Below are 19,849 nucleotides of genomic sequence, written 5' to 3'. Positions count from 1 at the left end.
GTTTCTGACATTATGCTGCTGTGGCCTGTACTTTTACAAGTTTTGTTTTAAATAAAGCGAATTCTAATAGACGTCTCGATGCTGCAGATCATGTTCCTTTGTGTTTTCTGACATTGTGCTGCTGCTGTGGCCTGTACTTTTACAAGTTTTGTTTTAAATGAAGCGAATTCTAATAGACGTCTCGATGCTGCAGATCATGTTCCTCTGTGTTTTCTGACATTGTGCTGCTGTGGCCTGTACTTTTACAAGTTTTGTTTTAAATGAAGCGAATTCTAATAGACGTCTCGATGCTGCAGATCATGTTCCTCTGTGTTTTCTGACATTGTGCTGCTGTGGCCTGTACTTTTACAAGTTTTGTTTTAAATGAAGTGAATTCTAATAGACGTCTCGATGCTGCAGATCATGTTCCTCTGTGTTTTCTGACATTGTGCTGCTGTGGCCTGTACTTTTACAAGTTTTGTTTTAAATGAAGCGAATTCTAATAGACGTCTCGATGCTACAGATCATGTTCCTTTGTGTTTTCTGACATTGTGCTGCTGTGGCCTGTACTTTTACAAGTTTTGTTTTAAATGAAGCGAATTCTAATAGACGTCTCGATGCTGCAGATCATGTTCCTCTGTGTTTTCTGACATTGTGCTGCTGCTGTGGCCTGTACTTTTACAAGTTTTGTTTTAAATGAAGTGAATTGTAATAGACGTCTCGATGCTGCAGATCATGTTCCTCTGTGTTTTCTGACATTGTGCTGCTGCTGTGGCCTGTACTTTTACAAGTTTTGTTTTAATCAGAGTTCATATGCTTTAGAGAAAATGCAGGCAAACACACATCCTGTTATTACCAAATACAACACCGGGAATGAAAGGTAGAAAGCATTGAAGGCATTGTATGCCGAGGCGCTAGAGTGTATTAAACAACTTTTGTGGACGCTGGTTTGTCGTATTTGCTTTACACATCCTGTTATTCCTTCTACTTTCTAAGTTTGTAAGAAGAAGGGACACCTTGTCAGTACAGACAGCAAGCAAAACAAAAACTTTTATTCTGCAGCTGTTTGCTGGTCTGTACTGGCAGAGTTTACAGTGTAGTGCTAGACCCAAGCTTAGTAACTTAAGCAGGGGGTGCTTTCCATTTATTAAGATTGGGTCTTGCACTCCTGTAGCACTTTACTGATTTGTCCTTTTTCTAATATCGGAGCATAATCATCATGCTGCATGCACTACAAAAGTGTTTGTGCTGTGTGAGTTAACAGTATTTTTTTTTTTTTGGTGGCTTATATCACATAGTGAATGGATTTATGACTACTCTAAGGCGTTTGGCTTGTGAGACTTATTCTGTTAGGGTATTACTTTACAAAGTTGTGGAGATGTTGCTAGAGGTAAACAAAAATTGTTTGTTGAGATTTAAAAGGAGTGTTGAAATACTGGAGCATTGTTCTATCATGTGGAATGTTTGTTGTATTGTACTGTGCAGTTGTGTATTAAAATAGTGACATCTTTGAGTGCAGTTTTTTTAACAAGGTTGATAGTTCCAAGTGTAGAGCACCAGTGTTGACTTCCAGGATATCAATATCAGAGCACATTTGAGCTTATTTGACAACTTGATTATGATTTCATTAATAGGCTTTGGACCAGGTTACAGTATTTTTCCTGATATCCATTTCGGTAGTCTTTCAAGATGTTGGAGTGGGATACATCAAGGCACATAGCAGTTGTGGGTAGGCTATTGTTTTTATGGTGGCTGAGGCTGTTTGTGAAGGAAAATAAAACTTAGCTTTAAAACAGTACCCTATGCATCAAGTACCCTATGCATCAATTAAACTTTAAACAGAGATATGTTGGTACTGCTTTTTTTTTGGAAAAGAATTATTGCTGTAACATTTTAGTTTAGGATCAGGTAAAGAATAATGAAACACTATCTGAGAGAAAGTATTCTGTGGTTGTTCGACCTGAGACTCTCCAACAGTCTAAGGATCCACCTCAGGCCACTCTTTGACATCTTCCCAACAGTCTAATAGAAGGATCTACCTCAGGGCTGCTCTTTGACATCTTCCCAACAGTCTAATACAGGGATACACCTCAGGGCTGCTCTTTGACATCTTCCTAACAGTCTAATACAAGGATCCACCTCAGGCCTGCTCTTTGACATCTTCCCAAAAGTCTAATACAAGGATCCACCTCAGGCCTGCTCTTTGACATCTTCCCAGCAGTCTAATACAAGGATCCACCTCAGGGCTGCTCTTTGACATCTTCCCAACAGTCTAATACAAGGATCCACCTCAGGCCTGCTCTTTGACATCTTCCCAGCAGTCTAATACAAGGATCCACCTCAGGGCTGCTCTCTGACATCTTCCCAACAGTCTAATACAAGGATCCACCTCAGGCCTGCTCTTTGATATATTCCCCACAGTCTAATACAAGGATCCACCTCAGGGCTGCTCTTTGACATCTTCCCAACAGTCTAATACAGGGATACACCTCAGGGCTGCTCTTTGACATCTTCCCAACAGTCTAATACAAGGATCCACCTCAGGCCTGCACTTTGACATCTTCCCAACAGTTGCCAGTCAATAAATGCAATATGACTGGTGAGAAATGAGTGTCCGGTTCCAAGGAAAGAGACAGAAAATACCACAATTGTCGTTTATTGGTACATCAGGTTAACCGCTTTCATCTATCCTCCATAGACTTCTTCAGAACACCATTTCTCAAGCTAACAGCCTTTAAATAGTACTAATTAATTCAAATTACCCAATCATGTGATACACCAATTTGATCTCATGAATATTAATTTCATGGATACTGAATAAGTCATCCTGACTTGGATTCTCATAACACAACAGCTATTTAAAATCATGAAAATACATACTGAAATAACTAAACAGTTATATTACTGTTTACGCATGATGTAAAATTCATAATAAATTCAATAATAAAATTACATTATACAATAAAAATAAAAGCTTAAAAATGTTAAAAATACAACTTTTTGTTGTGTGGTTACAATACACACACAAAACTTTGGGAAACTTGTACCTCAGTGAGTATGATAAATGTGGAACAACACCTACCTACTATTAATGTTGCTTTTTTCTTACCCATTCTAGGCCCTTAACAGTGGCTTGGTGGGAATACAATCATTTAATCCGGGGTAAGTGGCTGCATTTAATAATATTTGCCAGTTCACTTCTCTTTCCCCCATATAGCTTTCATGTCACCTCCTCTAGGATTAATCTTTACACACTCTACAATTGCAAACTTGAAGGTGTAACAAGTCTCACTATCCCTAATATGCCTATATAGGGCGTTATTAGTATCTTGCTTTCTTATTTATTTTTATTTTATTTTTATTTTACATTTGTTGACCGGGATAGTCTGACTGGATGCATGTCCATTTTCAGCGGAGGCCCGGGGAGAAAAGCTCCAAAGGTAAGCAGATACAACATTACATAATACCAGCATTACATATTACAAACAGACTATTTACAGTGATTACATAAGTAAGCAAGTTAAACAAGTTCCACAGGTTACAGTTAATCCTGAGCACAAGTCAGGATTAAATTAAATTACACAGTAAACTGGTTAACAGATTTTGACACATTCTAGAGAGAGTTAGCCAGGCTTGATACATTGACATAGCCAGTTAAGTGACAAATGTTGTTTGAGTCTAGTTTTAAATTGACCTAAGGTGGAAAGTAAGGTAATATCAGCTGGAAGAGAGTTCCAGGATCTACTTACAGAGTTTGCAATGAGAGAATCACCGGCTGTGTTACTAATTTTGCTAGTCTGAATTAGTAGTTTGTTAGAGGATCGAAGCGGTCTAGGATTGTTGTAGGGGTGATAATATTTGTAAGTGCAGGAGTATTGTCCGGATTATAGAGGATTTTATAGGCCATAATCAGTTGGTTATACTGGATTAGCCTGGGTAGTTCAAGCCAACCAAGCTGATTTAGATTGATGCAATGATGTGTCCTAAAAGGCAGCCCAGTGGCAAATCTGGCAATGTGGTTGTAGCAAATTGAGAGTTTGTTAAGGACAGTCTTGTTCAAATTCGAGAGTAGAGGGGATGCATACAGAATAGTTGAAAGAAGGTGAGAGCGAGCTATGGCAATTTTAGCTGGCGGGGTTAGGAAGGCTTTTATTCTGTAAAGTGAACCTAGTTTTTTATTGATGGTTTTGGTAGTTTGGTTAACATGTAGGTCAAATTTTATATTATTGTCTATGATGACACCTAATAGTTTTGTAGATGGGTCAGGGAAGATTATTGTGCCATCATTTGATTTTATGGTAAAGGTGAAAGCGGTAGACCTACGTGTTGGTGAAAATAGCAGCATTTTAGTTTTTTTGGGATTTAGGATCAGACGATATTCAGAAAGCCAGTTTTCTACTGTATTAAAGGTGGTCTGGGTAGCTGATCATAACTTTACTGGAGATGTGGCTGAGCAAATCAGAGTAGAGTCATCAGCATATTGGATACAGCTGACTTTTGGGATGACAGTATAAAGGTCGTTAATGAAAATGAAGAACAGCAAGGGCCCTAGTATAGAGCCTTATGGTACTCCAAGGGTATTAGGTGGAAGGTTAGAGAGTTTGTTCTGCCAGAGGACAGCCTGCTCAGGTAGGATTGAAACCATTGGAGGGCTCCAGTATCTAGACAGAATGTTTGCCGGGTGTGTATTAAAAGTTGGTGATCAACCATATCGAATGCCTTGGAAAGATCCAAAAAGAGGGCTGAGGATATATAATTATTGTTGCGATTATGGTTTATGGTGTTAGTAAAGGCTAGGAGGGCTGAAGTAGTGCTGTGATGAGGACGGAAGCCATGCTGAGTGTCTGCCATAAGGCGATTCTGGATTAGGTGGTGCATGAGTTGTCTATGAATACATTTTGCCATAATCTTTGCAAGTGGAGAGAGTATAGCTATTGGCCTATAATTGGAGAATTCAGTAGAGCTGCCTCCTTTGTGAAGTGGGATTACATAGGATATTTTCCAGATGGTGGGAATTTTAGCTTCTACTATGGTTCGATTGATTAGTATAGCATCAGCTGATTTTTGTAGGTACTCGGCAGGGAGTTCATCAGCAGAAAGTGTAGTGGGTTTTAATTTTTTGATCAAGGTACGGATAAGTGAAGTGGCGACTGGTTGTAAGCTGAACGCGAGTAGGTTTCTAGGGGGTGCTACTTTCAGGACCAGGGGAGCTAGGAGGTAGTTGGCTAGCTAGGGCTTGAATTGTCTCAGTGAAGAGTCGGTTAAAATTATCAGAAACATCTTCAGGGGTTTTATCAATATTAGCAGCAGGGATTGGGGTTGAAGTTGTTCCAGGATGTAGTCGATTATTTAAACCTGCCCAAAACTTCTGAGGGTTATTTTGATTTACTGTCTGAAATTACAGTAGTATTGTTTTTTGTCTTGTAAATTTGATTTTTTTGGTTTCGTTCCTGGATTGCCTGTATTTAATGTGATCTTGAGGGTCTTTAGAAGAACGCCATAAAGCCCATGCTTTGTTTCTAAGGGTAATTTTGAGTTTAGATTCTATAGAAAGCCATGGTGCAGTTTTTGCCTTGGTTCTCTTTGAACGAACAGGTGCATGCAAAACAAGGATCTCAAAGAATTTGTTGTTAAAGTATGCTACTGCTTCCTCTAAGGGGAGGTGTTTTAGAATAGACCAATTACATGAGTTTAGTTCTTGTTGGAATTTGGCAGGGTCAAAGTTTTTATTGTTTCTAACCTTTCTGAGTAAGGGTTGTTGGGAAGTAATGGTTTTGTGCTTAATTACATTCGTGAGAAGGTGATCGCTTAGGCCATTAAGGAGGGTACCAGAGGTGTACAGTTGGGGGTGACTGTTTATGAGTACCCAGTCAAGTATACTTTCTTTTTGGTTGGGTTTACCTATCCTGGTAGGGGTGGATATGATTTGTGTAAATGCATGCGGGTTAATATGGGTGGTTGGGGATTCTGAGGAACAGGTGCCCCAGTCTATGTTAAAGTCTCCAAGTATTAGGGTTTCTTGGGGGTAGTGACATGATAGCCAGTGCAGAATATCTTCAAGTGTAGATATATTGTTACCTGGGGGGATTTACATACAGATGATATTAATGCATTTATTTTTATTAAGTTGCAATTTGGTGACAAGAATCTCAGAGTTATTAATCTGAGGTGGTTGTATTACATATATGGTGACATTCAACTCAGATTTATAGAGTACAGCTACCCCACCCCCTTCCTCGAAGCATGATCCAGCCTGTGTATGTTGTACCCAGGTGGTAACACTTCATTGTCTGTAGTGTTAGGTTTTAACCAAGTTTCAGATAAACAGAGAATCTCAGGGGAGTGGACATCCAGAAGTGCATGCAATGCATGTACCTTGTTATTAATCCTTCTAATATTGAGATGACAGGCTAGGAGATAGTTAGTTGGTCTATTAATTGTAGGTTTGTAGCTTAGATTGCAAGTAGAGGGGGTATGTGTATCTGAAGTGGGTGGGCCAGAGTTGGGGTGAATATCACCACCAAGTATTAGGTTGAGTCTATACTTGGTGATGAACTTTAGGAATTTGTTTATTAGCTTGTGGTAGTGTTTGGATCTAGAGCTAATGTGCCTGGGGTTGAGATGTTGATAGACTGAACAAGCTGTTGGATAGGATCTGGTACTGTAAGTATGGTTGAAGGTGGAAGGATTTACAGCTGGGGTGATAGTATGGCCTTTTGGGACCTGATACAATAAAGATGGTCATATATTCGGTTTCTTAACCTCCTCTCAGTTTTTCCTAAGTAGAAACACGGACATTTTGTACAGATGGCTAAATCTTCCCAACAGTCTAATACAAGGATCCACCTCAGGCCTGCTCTTTGACATCTTCCCAGCAGTCTAATACAAGGATACACATCAGGGCTGCTCTTTGACATCTTCCCAACAGTCTAAAACAAGGATCCACCTCAGGCCTGCTCTTTGACATCTTCCCAACAGTCTAATACAAGGATCTACCTCAGGCCTGCTCTTTGATATATTCCCAGCAGTCTAATACAAGGATACACTTCAGGGGTTCTCTTTGACATCTTCCCAACAGTCTAATACAAGGATCCACCTCAGTCCTGCTCTTTGACATCTTCCCAACAGTCTAATACAAGGATCCACCTCAGTCCTGCTCTTTGACATCTTCCCAACAGTCTGATAGAAGGATCCACCTCAGGCCTGCTCCTTGATATCTTCCCAGCAATCTAAATCAAGGATACACCTCAGGCCTGCTCTTTGACATCTTCCCAACTGTCTAATACAAGAATCCACCTCAGGCCTGCTCTTTGATATCTTCCCAGCAATCTAATACAAGGATCCACCTCAGGCCTGCTCTTTGACATCTTCCCAACAGTCTAATACAAGGATCCACCTCAGGGCTGCTCTTTGACATCTTCCCAGCAGTCTAATACAAGGATCCACCTCAGGCCTGCTCTTTGACATCTTCCCAACAGTCTATTACAAGGATCCACCTCAGGCTTGCTCTTTGACATCTTCCCAACAGTCTAATACAAGGATCCACCTCAGGCCCACTTTTTGACATCTTCCCAACAGTCTAATACAAGGATCCACCTCAGGCCTGCTCTTTGACATCTTCTCAACAGTCTAATACAAGGATCTGCCTCAGGCCCATTCTTTGACATCTTCCCAACAGTCTAATACAAGGATCCGCCTCATGTCCGCTCTTTGACATTGTCCCAACAGTCTAATACAAGGATCCGCCTCAGGCCTGCTCTTTGACATCTTCCCAACAGTCTAATACAAGGATCCGCCTCAGGCCTGCTCTTTGACATCTTCCCAGCAGTCTAATACAAGGATCCACCTTAGGCCTGCTCTTTGACATCTTACCAACAGTCTAATACAAGGATCCGCCTCAGGCCCACTCTTTGACATCATCCCAACAGTCTAATACAAGGATCCTCCTCAGGCCTGCTCTTTGACATCTTCAGCAGTGAAATGTGAGCTTCCATAGTAAGAAGTAGTGGAATTGTTTCTCCTTTAAATGCATTTAGTAAATAATCACTTAAAAGGCAGATAAACATATGTAACACAAAATAAAAAAAAAACACATTAACATTTTTACATATGCATACATTATACATCACACATATTTTCTTTTTTATAATTACCATCAGTCCAATGTTACATAAATTTGCTGATTTCCTGTCCTCCCTTAACCCTCACCCATCCTTCTGAACATTGTTCTACATGCATTTTTCTGTTTAGGGAATTCAGATCCTGTGTCCCAGATCAAAAAGTCATATCCTTAATTACAGTAATTTGCTTATTTTTTATTTCTGACAGAGTACTCTATGGAGAATTTTTGAAGTCTGCCAACTCACTTCACTCCCAAAATGTATGTTCCCAGTTACCTCTTCTGATTGATTCTTACAATTATTGTGCAATATTTTATATGCCCCACAAATTATCCCTTTTGTAACAGCAGCTTCTGTTCTAGAGTTGACTAATAACCCCACCAGTGCAGATCTTTCACTTAAGATTCTCCTATTTCTTTCTCTTTGTGTATACTCTGATGTCAATCCCTGGTTGGAAAGCCGGTCCCTAGCCTGCAGTCCAAACATATCCTTGGCCACATCCCATTCTGTTACCTTTACTTCTCTAGTTATTTGCTCCCAATACCTTGGTTCCTTTGCCAGTTTTCCCCAGTAAATTCCAGACACCTCTTGCCCTTTTTCTGTACCCTACTTGCAGTCATCCGTATTGACAAAATCTGCTTTCTGTATTCTCATGTTGGCTTAGTTCTTATAGGTTCATAGGTTGGTACTAGGCTATCGGCCCTAGGGCCTATGCAAGCCTAGCCGTAATAATTCCCTGGATATTTCTTCCCACAATATTTACTTCTCTGGACCCCTGTCTAGCAGGGCTACTGACATGATCCCCGGGGTGAATTTCCTATCTCCCATCCAATCATCAAGGTTCCTTTTGAAGCGGGCCAATGAAGCGCTCTGCTTGACATGTATGGGCAGTCTATTCCAGAGTATGGGGAGTCTCTGGGTCAGGAACATATCCCTCCAGCATGTTTTGTTCATTGTGATGACAAGGTTTAGATCCCTGGAACGTGTGGCTCTGAGGGATTGGGATTTCTTTAAGTGGAGCATGTCCAACAGCTCAAGGTTTGACATGGCCTTGTATGTTAAGCAGAGATCGCCTCTGAGTTGACGATATGCCACAGAGTATAGCTGGAGTTTTTTTTAGGCGGTCAGCATATGGCATCTGCTTTAGGCCTGTGATTCTTTTAGTGAGGTATTTCTGTGGCCTTTCCAGCTGTTGCAGATGTCTTGTGAGGTACATACCAAACGGGGCATTATACTCTATAATAGGTCTAATGAGGGATGAGTACACTGGGACAATGACCTCCTTTTTTCTGGATGAAAAGCCCTTAGTGATGAGGTGTGCCACATAGAAGGATTTCCTGACTATTGTGGCGGTGTGGTTATCGAAAGTGAGACCACTGTCCACCTGTGTCCTTAAGTCTCATCACACTTTCGATGTTTAGTGTCCTGCCACCTATGTGGTAATTCATGGGTACATGTTTTTTTCCAAAGGAGATAACTATACATTTCTTGGCATTAAGCTTGAGCCCATGGCTCTGGCACCAGGCATCTGTTTCTGTAAGGCCCTTTTGTAGAATATACACATCATTTGGGGATTCAGTAATGGCTCCCAGTTTGCAATCATCTGCGAACTTTGTTTGCCAGATTCCCTTAGTGTTGGCCTGTACTTCAGAGAAGTAGATGCCAAACAAGAGTGGTCCCAGGACTGAACCCTGAGGTACTCCACTTGTCACTTGTCTGGAGCTGGATTTGGAGTCGGCTACTTTTACAGTCTGGGTTCTGTCAGTAAGCCAGTTGGCAACCCATCTTGTGACGTAGGGATTTATGCCCAGCTTAGTAAGTTTATCTATGATTCCAGAGTGGGGAATGGTGTTGAAGGCCTTGACGAGGTCCAGATAGGCTGTGTGGACCGCCTTACCCTCGTCCACAGCTCTGGGGACTGATTTGAAGAAGTCAGTCAGGTTCAGGGGACAAGATCGTCCCTTCAGAAACCCAAACTGGGGGGGGGTCCAGTGTTTGAAGGTTGCCAATGTCTTTGTTTATAAGTTCCATGATAATGCGTTCCATGCCCTTGCAGATTAGGCTTGTCAGACTGATGGGACGGTAGTTCCCGGGATCCAACGTGGATCCTCCCTTGTGGAGTGGGATAACTGTAGCTGTGCGCCTCTCAGTGGGCACGAAGCCTGAGGTGAGGCTTAAAATACTTTCTGTTACTTTATGAATGTAATATTCTGTATGGTTGTTATTATTCTCCTTAAGGATCTGCATCCAAAATCCGACTTTTTATTTCTTGAACTTCCTCTCAACATCATCTTCATCCTTTTACAACTTTCTGCTTGTGTAGCTCTAAAATATCCCTTCAAATCAGATCATCTTAAACCACCTTGTTCTGTTTGCAGGATCAACTTATCCAAGTTAACTCTGGCCCTCTTCCCCTCCCAGATGAATTCCTTCAACTTTATTAATTATTGTTCACAAGTTCTCCTCTGATTGATAAAAGTATGCCTGACCTGTACATAAAATTAAAGGGACTAAAAACATTTTCACTACTTGTATCTTGTTAGTCATATCCATAAACAAATGCTTCCAGTTTCTCAGTTTTTATATTAACTTTTGCTTGATCTGTTCCCACATATCCTTAGCTGCTATAACAGAAGCCATTTTAACGTACTCCTAAATACTTCATCTTATCACGTCCTCATAAATGTGGGTATTGCTGAACTGATTATTGTGTCGGTACGTAATTTATAGCTATAGCTTTTATTTTATCTTCATTCATTTTATATCCTGAAAAGACCTGAAACTGTCTCAAAATCTTCTACAGCACTGTGATGTCATTTTCTGGATTTATCAAGTAGAAAATATAATAATAAAGCCAAATGTTCTTGATTGCTGTACCAATTATATCCTTGAATTTATGAGCCCCATATGTATATTTTTTGTCACTGGCTCTAAATATAAAGCAAATAAAGGGGACAGAGGAAACCCCTGCCTGGTTCCTCTGTTCAGACACAGCTTATGTGAGAAGAACCGTACCACTTTAATTATGGCCACCGATCCTTTATATTTCTTATTAATTAACCTTGTTACTGTATTAGGGAGTGCAAATGCTTTCATTATTCATAAAATTCCAGCCTACGCTGTCAAATACTTTCTCTGCATCACAACCCAACAACAACAGTCATGTTTTCTTACATTCTTCTTCTGCCTGGATCATCATTCTGTTAATGTTGTCAAATTGTTGCTTCCCCTCCACAAAACCACACTGATCTGTGTCTAACAATTTTGACAACAACTTTGCCATTCTCTTGGTAGGGCGTAGTAGCATTGCCCAGTTTGTGTGATCACTCAGCATTAGTATGCTCTGTTTCTTCAGCTGACCAAGTCCAAACCACAAAACCATAGCTAGGGTAGGGCAAAGGGGGCAGCTGCCATGGGTGCAAACTGTCAGGGGGTGCAGTCCAATTGCCAGTACTCCACTTCAACATTACCAGTGTGTTAATGGTGTTCAGTGAGGATCCCAATTCCGCAAGCTATTCATTAATTTAAAAACTTGGGTGAACTGAACAAATGCCATAATTATTGGGGCAAAGAAGAGCAAGATGGCAAGAAGATCTGTTTCAATTAAATAATTAATAAAGAAATTAATTAAATGAAATTAATTTTATTTGTGTGTTTATTTTTGTAGATAAGAATTTCTTCTTACTATTTTTTTTATTTCTTATTATTTATTCATTTATTCTTTGCTGCTGAGTTTTTGCTTGAAAGGTTGACAGCCAGGAAACAGCCCAGGGTGGCAGTTTACTAGCAACTGCTGTGTCAAACATTAACACAAAATAATTTCTCTTCTCTGGAACTGTGAAAAAATTCTAACTGCTTTTAATTGCCAACAAAACAAAATTAACACTGTTTGCAGTGGTGCAAAAGGAACTGTTGCCACCTCACAGCAAGAAGTTATCCATTTGAGTTCTCAGCTGAGGTGCCGTTTGTACGGAGGGTACATATTCTCCCTGTGTTCGCAATGGTTTTCCGTGGTTGCTTCAGATTCTTCCAACATTGAAAGATGTGCAGTTTGTGGATTTGACACAATAAATTGGCGGTAGTTGTTAGTGTGTGAGTGAGTCCATGGTATGAAAGAACAGCAGTGGCAGGGTTTGCCAGCGTTAGCAGTGAGAACCTTGATTATATGTGATTGTCACTGTCGCTTTGACACCCCAACCCCATGTGCAAAAATGGGAAAAGGGGTTGTGGATAGAGGGATGGACGGATGGATGGATACTTTGGCTGACTTACAGAATGTTAACCAAAAAATTTAAAAGCACAAAATAATGTCGGCAAATGAAGGCTGAAGGAATTATACCGTGTAGGCTGAGCACAGGAAGCCAGTCATTAACTGCTCAGAGCTTTGGGTCTCTTCACTAACTGCCACACCTTGCTAAGAGAATCTGCAATAGTCTCCTCTGCTGCAGCTGGTGGATTTACATATTTATTTAATTTATTAACATTTGTTTACTGGGGAAGTCTGATTTGGAACAAACCAAGTTTCAGCAGATGCCCAGGGAGAAACAATCCAGAAGCATGTCTTGGTAAAATGGGATGAAACCGGAGCACCTGGAGTTAAGCAGCATGAATGCAGGGAGGACATGCAGACTGCACAGAAGGCACCCCAGCTGAGAATTGAACCAAAGAACTTCTTGTTCATAGGTTCATACTAGGCTATCTGCCCTAGGGCACTTACAAGCCTAGCCCAGAGTTTTGTGGCTTACGTCACCCCTTTAGATTGAAGGATATTATGCCCATTATTTAGCTGTGCCTCTGTCAAGCAGTGACACTGATGTAATCCCTGGGGTATACCTGCAGTCTCCCATCCATTGGTCAAGATTTCTCTTGAACAAGGCCAGCGAGGTGCTCTGCCTCACATGTACCGGGATTTTGTTCCACAGCATAGGGAGTCTCTGGGTGATGAATCTGTCCCTCCAGCACGTCCTATTTATGACCGTGTCAAGGTTCAAATCTCGTGCTCTTCTAGATCTGATGGATTTCGATTTTTTGAGGTGAAGCATGTTCATTAATTCCGGGTTGGACATGGCCTTGTATGTCAGGCACAGGTCACCTCTGAGCAGGCGGTAAGCGACTGAGTAGAGCTGGAGCTCCTTCAGTCGGGCAGCATAGGACATATTTTTGAGACCTTTTATCCTTTTGGTGAGGAACTTTTGGGGCCTTTCCAATTGCTGCAGGTGTCAGGTCAGATACAGTCCAAATGGGGCGTTGTACTCAATCATCGGTCTGATGAGTGATGAGTACAGGGGGATGATGACCTCCCTTGACCTAGATGTGAAACCCTTCATGATCAGGTGGGCAATGTAGACGGTCTTCCTAACTACTTTGGCAACGTGGGTGTCAAATGAAAGGTTACTATCAACCTGGGTCCCCGGATCCCTGATAACCTCTTCTGTGCTTAGTGGATTGCCACCTATATGGTAGCTAGGGGCAACCTTGTTTTTCCCAAATGGTATGACTATGCATTTTTTATCGTTTAACTTTAGGCCATGGCTTTGGCACCAGTTATCCGTTTCTATGAGGCCCTTCTGAAGGATATCTGTGTCTGATGAGTTTTCAACTATGGCGCCTAGTTTGCAGTCATCTGCAAACTTTGTCAGCCATAATCCTCCTGTGCTTGCCTGTACCTCTGAAAAGTAGATGCCGAACAAGAGTGGACCCAGGACCGAGCCCTGTGGGACACCACTTGTGACAGGCTTGGAATCTGACATGGCTCCAGCAACTCTAACCCTGTGGGTTCTGTCACTTAGCCAGTTTGCAACCCATCTTGTGACGTAAGGGTTTACATTTAAGCTGGTGAGTTTTTCTATGATGCCCAAGTGGGGTATCGTGTCGAAAGCCTTTGCCAGGTCAAGGTAGGCTGTGTGGACTGCCTTGCCCTCATCAATGGCCTTGATGACTGTTTCGAAAAAGTCAACCAAGTTTAAAAGGCATGATCTGCCCTTGACAAAGCCAAATTGGGTTTGATCCAATGTCTGCAGGTCCCCTATGTCTTTATTTATGAGTTCCATAATGATCCTCTCCATAGCTTTGCAGACCAGGCTTGTCAGGCTGATGGGACGGTAGTTTCCAGGGTCGGTGGAGGCACCGCCTTTGTGTAGTGGGATCACAGTAGCCGTACGCCATTCCTTGGGTACGTATCCTGAGGTGAGGCTAAGATTAAACAGCTGCCCTAATTGTGGGTTTAATTCCTCAATGAGCTCGTGGAGCACACAACCGGGGACACCATCTGGTCGGATGCTGTGTTTTTCGCCTTTGAGAGAGCTGTTTTTACCTGAGCATTTGAGATGTTTGGGAGGCTACAATCCTCTGGTATAGATATTTCTCCTTTTGGGAGGGAGAAATTTGCACTGAACCTGTTTGCCAGTATGTTGGCAATGTCCGTAGGTTCAGTGATCTTTACATCATTTTGAACCAGTTCTGAACATATCTGGGAGTTTCATCCCAGGTTTCTAACATAACTAAAAAAGGCCTTGTGATTGTCTTTTGAGTCCGTGGCAATTTTTCTTTCAAAATTTGCCTTGGAGGATTTTATGAGAGATCTTAGTTTTTTACTTACAATGATCAAGGGTGTTTTCCCTTTTAAGGATTTTGCTCTATCTTGTAGTAGCTTTCTTTTTTTGTTGTAGAGCTTGTTTATGGCTGGGGTCCACCAGACTGGACGCCTGCCTTTGGTGCAAAGGGTCTTTGTTTTGTTTGGGATTGCCTGATCCATGCAGTCCTGGAGGTGCTGTTAGAAGGCATTTGTCAGTGATTCAGCGGCTTTAGTGATGGTTTCCGCTGGCTCTGGGGCCTTGAAGGAGACCACACCAGTCCTAAGAAGTATGAAGTCGGCTTTAGAGAAGTTCTTCACTGTGGTCTGTTTTGACTGGGGTGGGGGCGGAATGTGGACTTCCAGTGAGATTAGTTTGTGATCTGATCTCACCAATGAAGGGTATACCTCTGGTGTGGAACATTGTGACCCCATGTTCGTGATGATGAGATCCAGTATGTTTTCACCTCTTGTGGGCATGGTGACTAGTTGTTCCATGGCATTAGAGTTTATGAACTCTAGGAACCTTTGGGCTAGAGTGTTGAGGCTTGAGTAGTGATCCCAGTCTATGTTTCGATAGTTGAAATCACCTAGTATGATGGTGTTTGGGGTTACATTTATCCCCTCCAGAGTTTTCAGGAATGCTGTGTGAGGTTCCTGAGTTTGAGAGGGTGGCCTGTAACATGCTACAAATTGCAGAGCAGTTTTGCCTATGGTTACTTGCACCTGGATGGTCTCCGATGCATCGTGCGTTGCCACCAACCTGGAAGTGAGGGTATCTTTGATGAATATGGACACCCCTCCTCCTTTCTTGGTGTTGTCCGGATTTTGGGGCCGGAACGCATGATATGAGGTGAAACCTGATAGTGCCGGGGTGCTCTCAGGAGCCTTGAACCAGGTTTCAGTCACAGCACAGACATCGATGTTCTCCATACTGAGAAGGGCTTCGAGTGCGTGCATCTTGAGGTTGAGACTTCTGGAGTTGAGCAGCATTACCCTTAGTTTTTTTCCTTTGTTCTGTTCTAGGGTGGTAGGTTTAGAATTTGAGCCTGGCCTAAAAAAGGCACTATGGGGGTGGCAAGAGCCTTTGCCAATATCTGGAAGCCCAGGGGTGACAGGTGCAAGCCGTCCCTTACGAAGCAACGTGGCTTGTCCAGCATGTCATCCCAGGCAGACAGACACTGGATCCCCTTTGAATGACACCAGTGATTAAGCCAATTATTAAAGCTGATCATCTTGTCTCTGTACTGTGGCATCATTCTTGGTGAAGGCAGGATACTGCTCAAGGTCAGGGTCATACCTGCCTGGGCTACATAATCAGAGAGCTCCTCTATGTCCCTTATCATGTAGTCCAGGGAGGTGCGTCTCAGGTCGTTCAAACCAGCATGGACTATGACTGAGTCATACTTGTACTTGCTGTCGAGTGACCTGAGTGCTTGCGTTATGTGGCGGATTCTAGCGTCCGACAGGCAGCTTACCGTGACCTTCTCCTTGCTCAATCTGGTGAGTGGCACGTCAGTGTGTCTGACTATGGAGTCACCTATGACAAGAGTGTCTGGCATTGTGTTTGGCCTTAAGGGCTGTGACTGTTTGGCACACTGACTTTGCGGTTTATGTGTTGCATATGTCTTAGTCTGTGGTGGTAGTTGTTTGGGTGTCTGCTTTGGTGGCCTCTGCTGTTTTGGTAGATTTTTGGTCAGAGCCTCCGAGTATGTCTTTATGTGTGTTGTGTGTGTGATATGAGGTTGTGCTAGTGCTATGTGAGACTGGGTTTGAGGTGTGTGTGGTTACCTTCTCCTTCTGTCTGGTCTTGCCATTCCTATGATGAGAGAGCTCAGCCTCCAGTTTGGCTATATATTTGCATCTCTCGCATGTGTTTGTGTTTTGTGGGAGAAGGAGAGGGTTGTCTGTGTATATGAGGCAATTGTAACATTGCCTCAATATTCCCAGATTCATCAGCTGGGCAGGAGAGGACACAAGCAACTGACCCCGCGACATGCTAGAATGAAAAGTTAAAAACTTTTGTGTAGGTGGGTTTGAAAAGACTTTGAGGGATATGGATGATCGAAAAAGGGGTATTAGGCTGGCTGGATGCTATGTATGATAAAAAGTGCTATATCAGAGTAAAAAGTACTTTGGGTGCAAGTGCTAGGCTATCCGGATAGAGAATAGTCACTTATGAATCAAGTAAATCAAGACTTTTTAGGTATAGAATAGGGTAGTTAGATTATCAGTACAGCCTAGGAAGAGCTGTTCTAAGGGAAAATTTGAAGAGTGGACTTTAGGTAGCCCGAATAGTTTAACCCTGATTAACCGCTGCTGCTCTTGTGTGCTACAGTGGCAACTCCGCGCTAACGCGTGTTTAGCGTGTTTTATAGCAGGGGGCTGAAAAAAGCTAGGAACTGGCCCAAAACGGCCAATGGACTACTAGTTTCTGGCTGAAACCACACCAAATTGGACAAATAGGCTGCTCGGTGCTTCCCACTCCCACTGGTAAGCAGAGAAACTTCCTTCCTTCCAAATAAGGTTAAGTAACAGGAACTAAAACAAAGCCCAGGGATCAGCAAATTCTAAAACTGGACTACTCTAGTTCAGTAAGGCGGGAAAACAAGAGATTTTTTTTTTTTTTTTTTCTTTTGTGTCAGAAACAAGGAAACAACAGACAGTAAATGCTTTAAATGCTATAAATCGGTTAGCGCACTTTAGTGTGTAGCTTACAGATACAATTTGCAACAATTAGATACTTCAAGTGCAACAAACAGTAAAAATGCAGAAAACTCTTATAGATGTAGCAGCAAAACAGGCAAAATGCAGTCGCTAGGTTTATAACAGAGGGAAAGCCACAAAAAAATACTTATATCAGTTAAAGTCGCTCTTTTTGCTCTCTGCTGCTTGGATCACTCTGCAGGCCACCACGAGGATCTGTGCTGAGTTGGTACAAGCTGAAAACGCGCGTTTAGCGTGTTTTATAGCAGGGGGCTGAAAAAAGCTAGGAACTGGCCCAAAACGGCCAATGGACTACTAGTTTCTGGCTGGAACCACACCAAATTGGGCAAATAGGCTGCTCAGTGCTTCCCACTCCCACTGGTAAGCAGAGAAACTTCCTTCCTTCCAAATAAGGATGTGTAACAGTAACAGGTAAGGTGTTGTAAGGTGACAGCGCAAACCGCTGTACCACAGCACCGTCCACTTGACCAATGGATGGAATGAGTAGACTTTCTGATCTAGAATCCAGCTACTAAGCCTTTGGTAGGGGATTAAAGAATTATTTGGGGAGGTGTATTCCAAAAGGTACGCTGCATTCAATAATTGGCCTGATGAGAACGAAGTACAGTGTAATGATTACATCGCTGGACTTAGGACATCATACTTTTACATATAAGCTATGCAGCAGAAAAGGGCTGCCTTACAATAGTGGATAAACGGTGATCAAAAACAGATTGTTGCCACCCTTCCCTTCTGGCTCCTGCATCTCCATGATCACTTAACTGTAGCAGGTTGGTTGAGTCATAGTCTGAGTTTTATACTTCTCTGAGACACCAGAGTGGGGACTGAGAATTACAAGTTTTTGACAAGACCATTGCTGTGTTTTGCACTGATTATGATCATTTCCTCACCATTAGTTCCTTTGGGTACTAATTAAAAGGCGACCTTCTGCTTTCATCCCTTATTTCCTCTTGCACAGTTTTCACCCACTTTTAATTGGGTCTATAACAGGTAGTCGAAGTTATGTAACTCCGAACACTTAATGCTCGAACCATTACGTTAAAAGTTACAGAACTTTGACTACCAATAAAAAGTAAAAATATAACAGACAAAAAAATTTGTATGCAGGGGGCAAGCCCCCCTGCACCCCCCCCCGCTACTTAAATATACCAACTCCGAGATCGCACCACATTGAAGTGAATGGAAACTTCTGCTTATGGAGATTTCCGTTCACACACTCAAACTTTTACAAATTCGAACATATGGTCTCGACCATATGTGGTTCGAACTTGTAAAAGTTCGACTAAGTGATAGGAACCCCTTTTAATCTAGTTTTAAAAACTCTTCTTCAGCTGTACTTCTCTGTTGCGATAAGTAGGTGCTGTTCTGCCTGGCACGCAGTGGAACAGATCATCCAGCTAAGTTATCTGTTCTTTGTAAACCTGCGAAACAGGATAATGCTCTCACCTTCATAATGAAGTTAAGGAGATAATCTGTCCGACTGGTCACTCACTGGATTGAAAAGACAGCTGAGGTTACAAACATTTCCTCTTTCCCATATTCCCGTTGACCTTTACATGACCCCATCCCATATTCCCATTGACCTTTACATTACCCCATCCCATATTCCTATTGACCTTTACATGACCCCATCCTATATTCCCATTGACCTTTACATGACCCCATCCCATATTCCCATTGCTCTTTATATCACCCCATTTCATATTCCAGTTGACCTTTACATTACCTCCTCCCATATTCCCATTGACCTTTACATAACTCCATCCCATATTCCCATTGACCTTTACATGACCCCATCCCATATTCCCATTGCCCTTTATATCACCCCATTTCATATTCCAGTTGACCTTTACACTACCTCCTCCCATATTCCCATTGACCTTTACATAACTCCATCCCATATTCCCATTGACCTTTACATGACCCATCCCGTATTCCCATTGACCTTTACATGACCCATCCTATATTCCCATTGCCTTTACATTACCTCATTCTATATTCCCTTTGACCTTTACATGACCCCATCCCATATTCCCATTGACCTTTACAGGACCCCATTTGGATAAGGTGTGCCTTAGCTGTTGCTTATGCCACTAAACCTTCTCAGAGTACAACATGCTAGGATTGCATCACGTACTGTAGTGTTTTCCTGTCAGTTCTTGTGTCTTACTGCCCATACATTTACACTTCTGTCCCAGAACATCACACAGCAAAATGTTGGCAGTCTCTCTACTCCAACCATTGTCAAAATTTTTCTTAATCAAACAGCTTTACTGCCATAAACAGGAGTCACTTTTCATGGAGCAGTAGTTGGACAACTCTGTTAATGTTTGGTGACAGTCCTGCTTTAGAGAGCAACTCTGGCTGTAATGACAGGAAATGTGGCAGTGCAGGCTGGCATAGAGTGTGACTTGTCTCAAAAGCTGTGAAAGAACCCAAATCAGAGACCACT

Source organism: Protopterus annectens, chromosome 15.part0 (assembly GCF_019279795.1).
Source record: "Protopterus annectens isolate FY-2018-M chromosome 15.part0, PAN1.0, whole genome shotgun sequence".
Taxonomy (NCBI): Eukaryota; Metazoa; Chordata; order Ceratodontiformes; family Protopteridae; genus Protopterus; species Protopterus annectens.
This window is presented reverse-complemented; position numbering follows the sequence as displayed.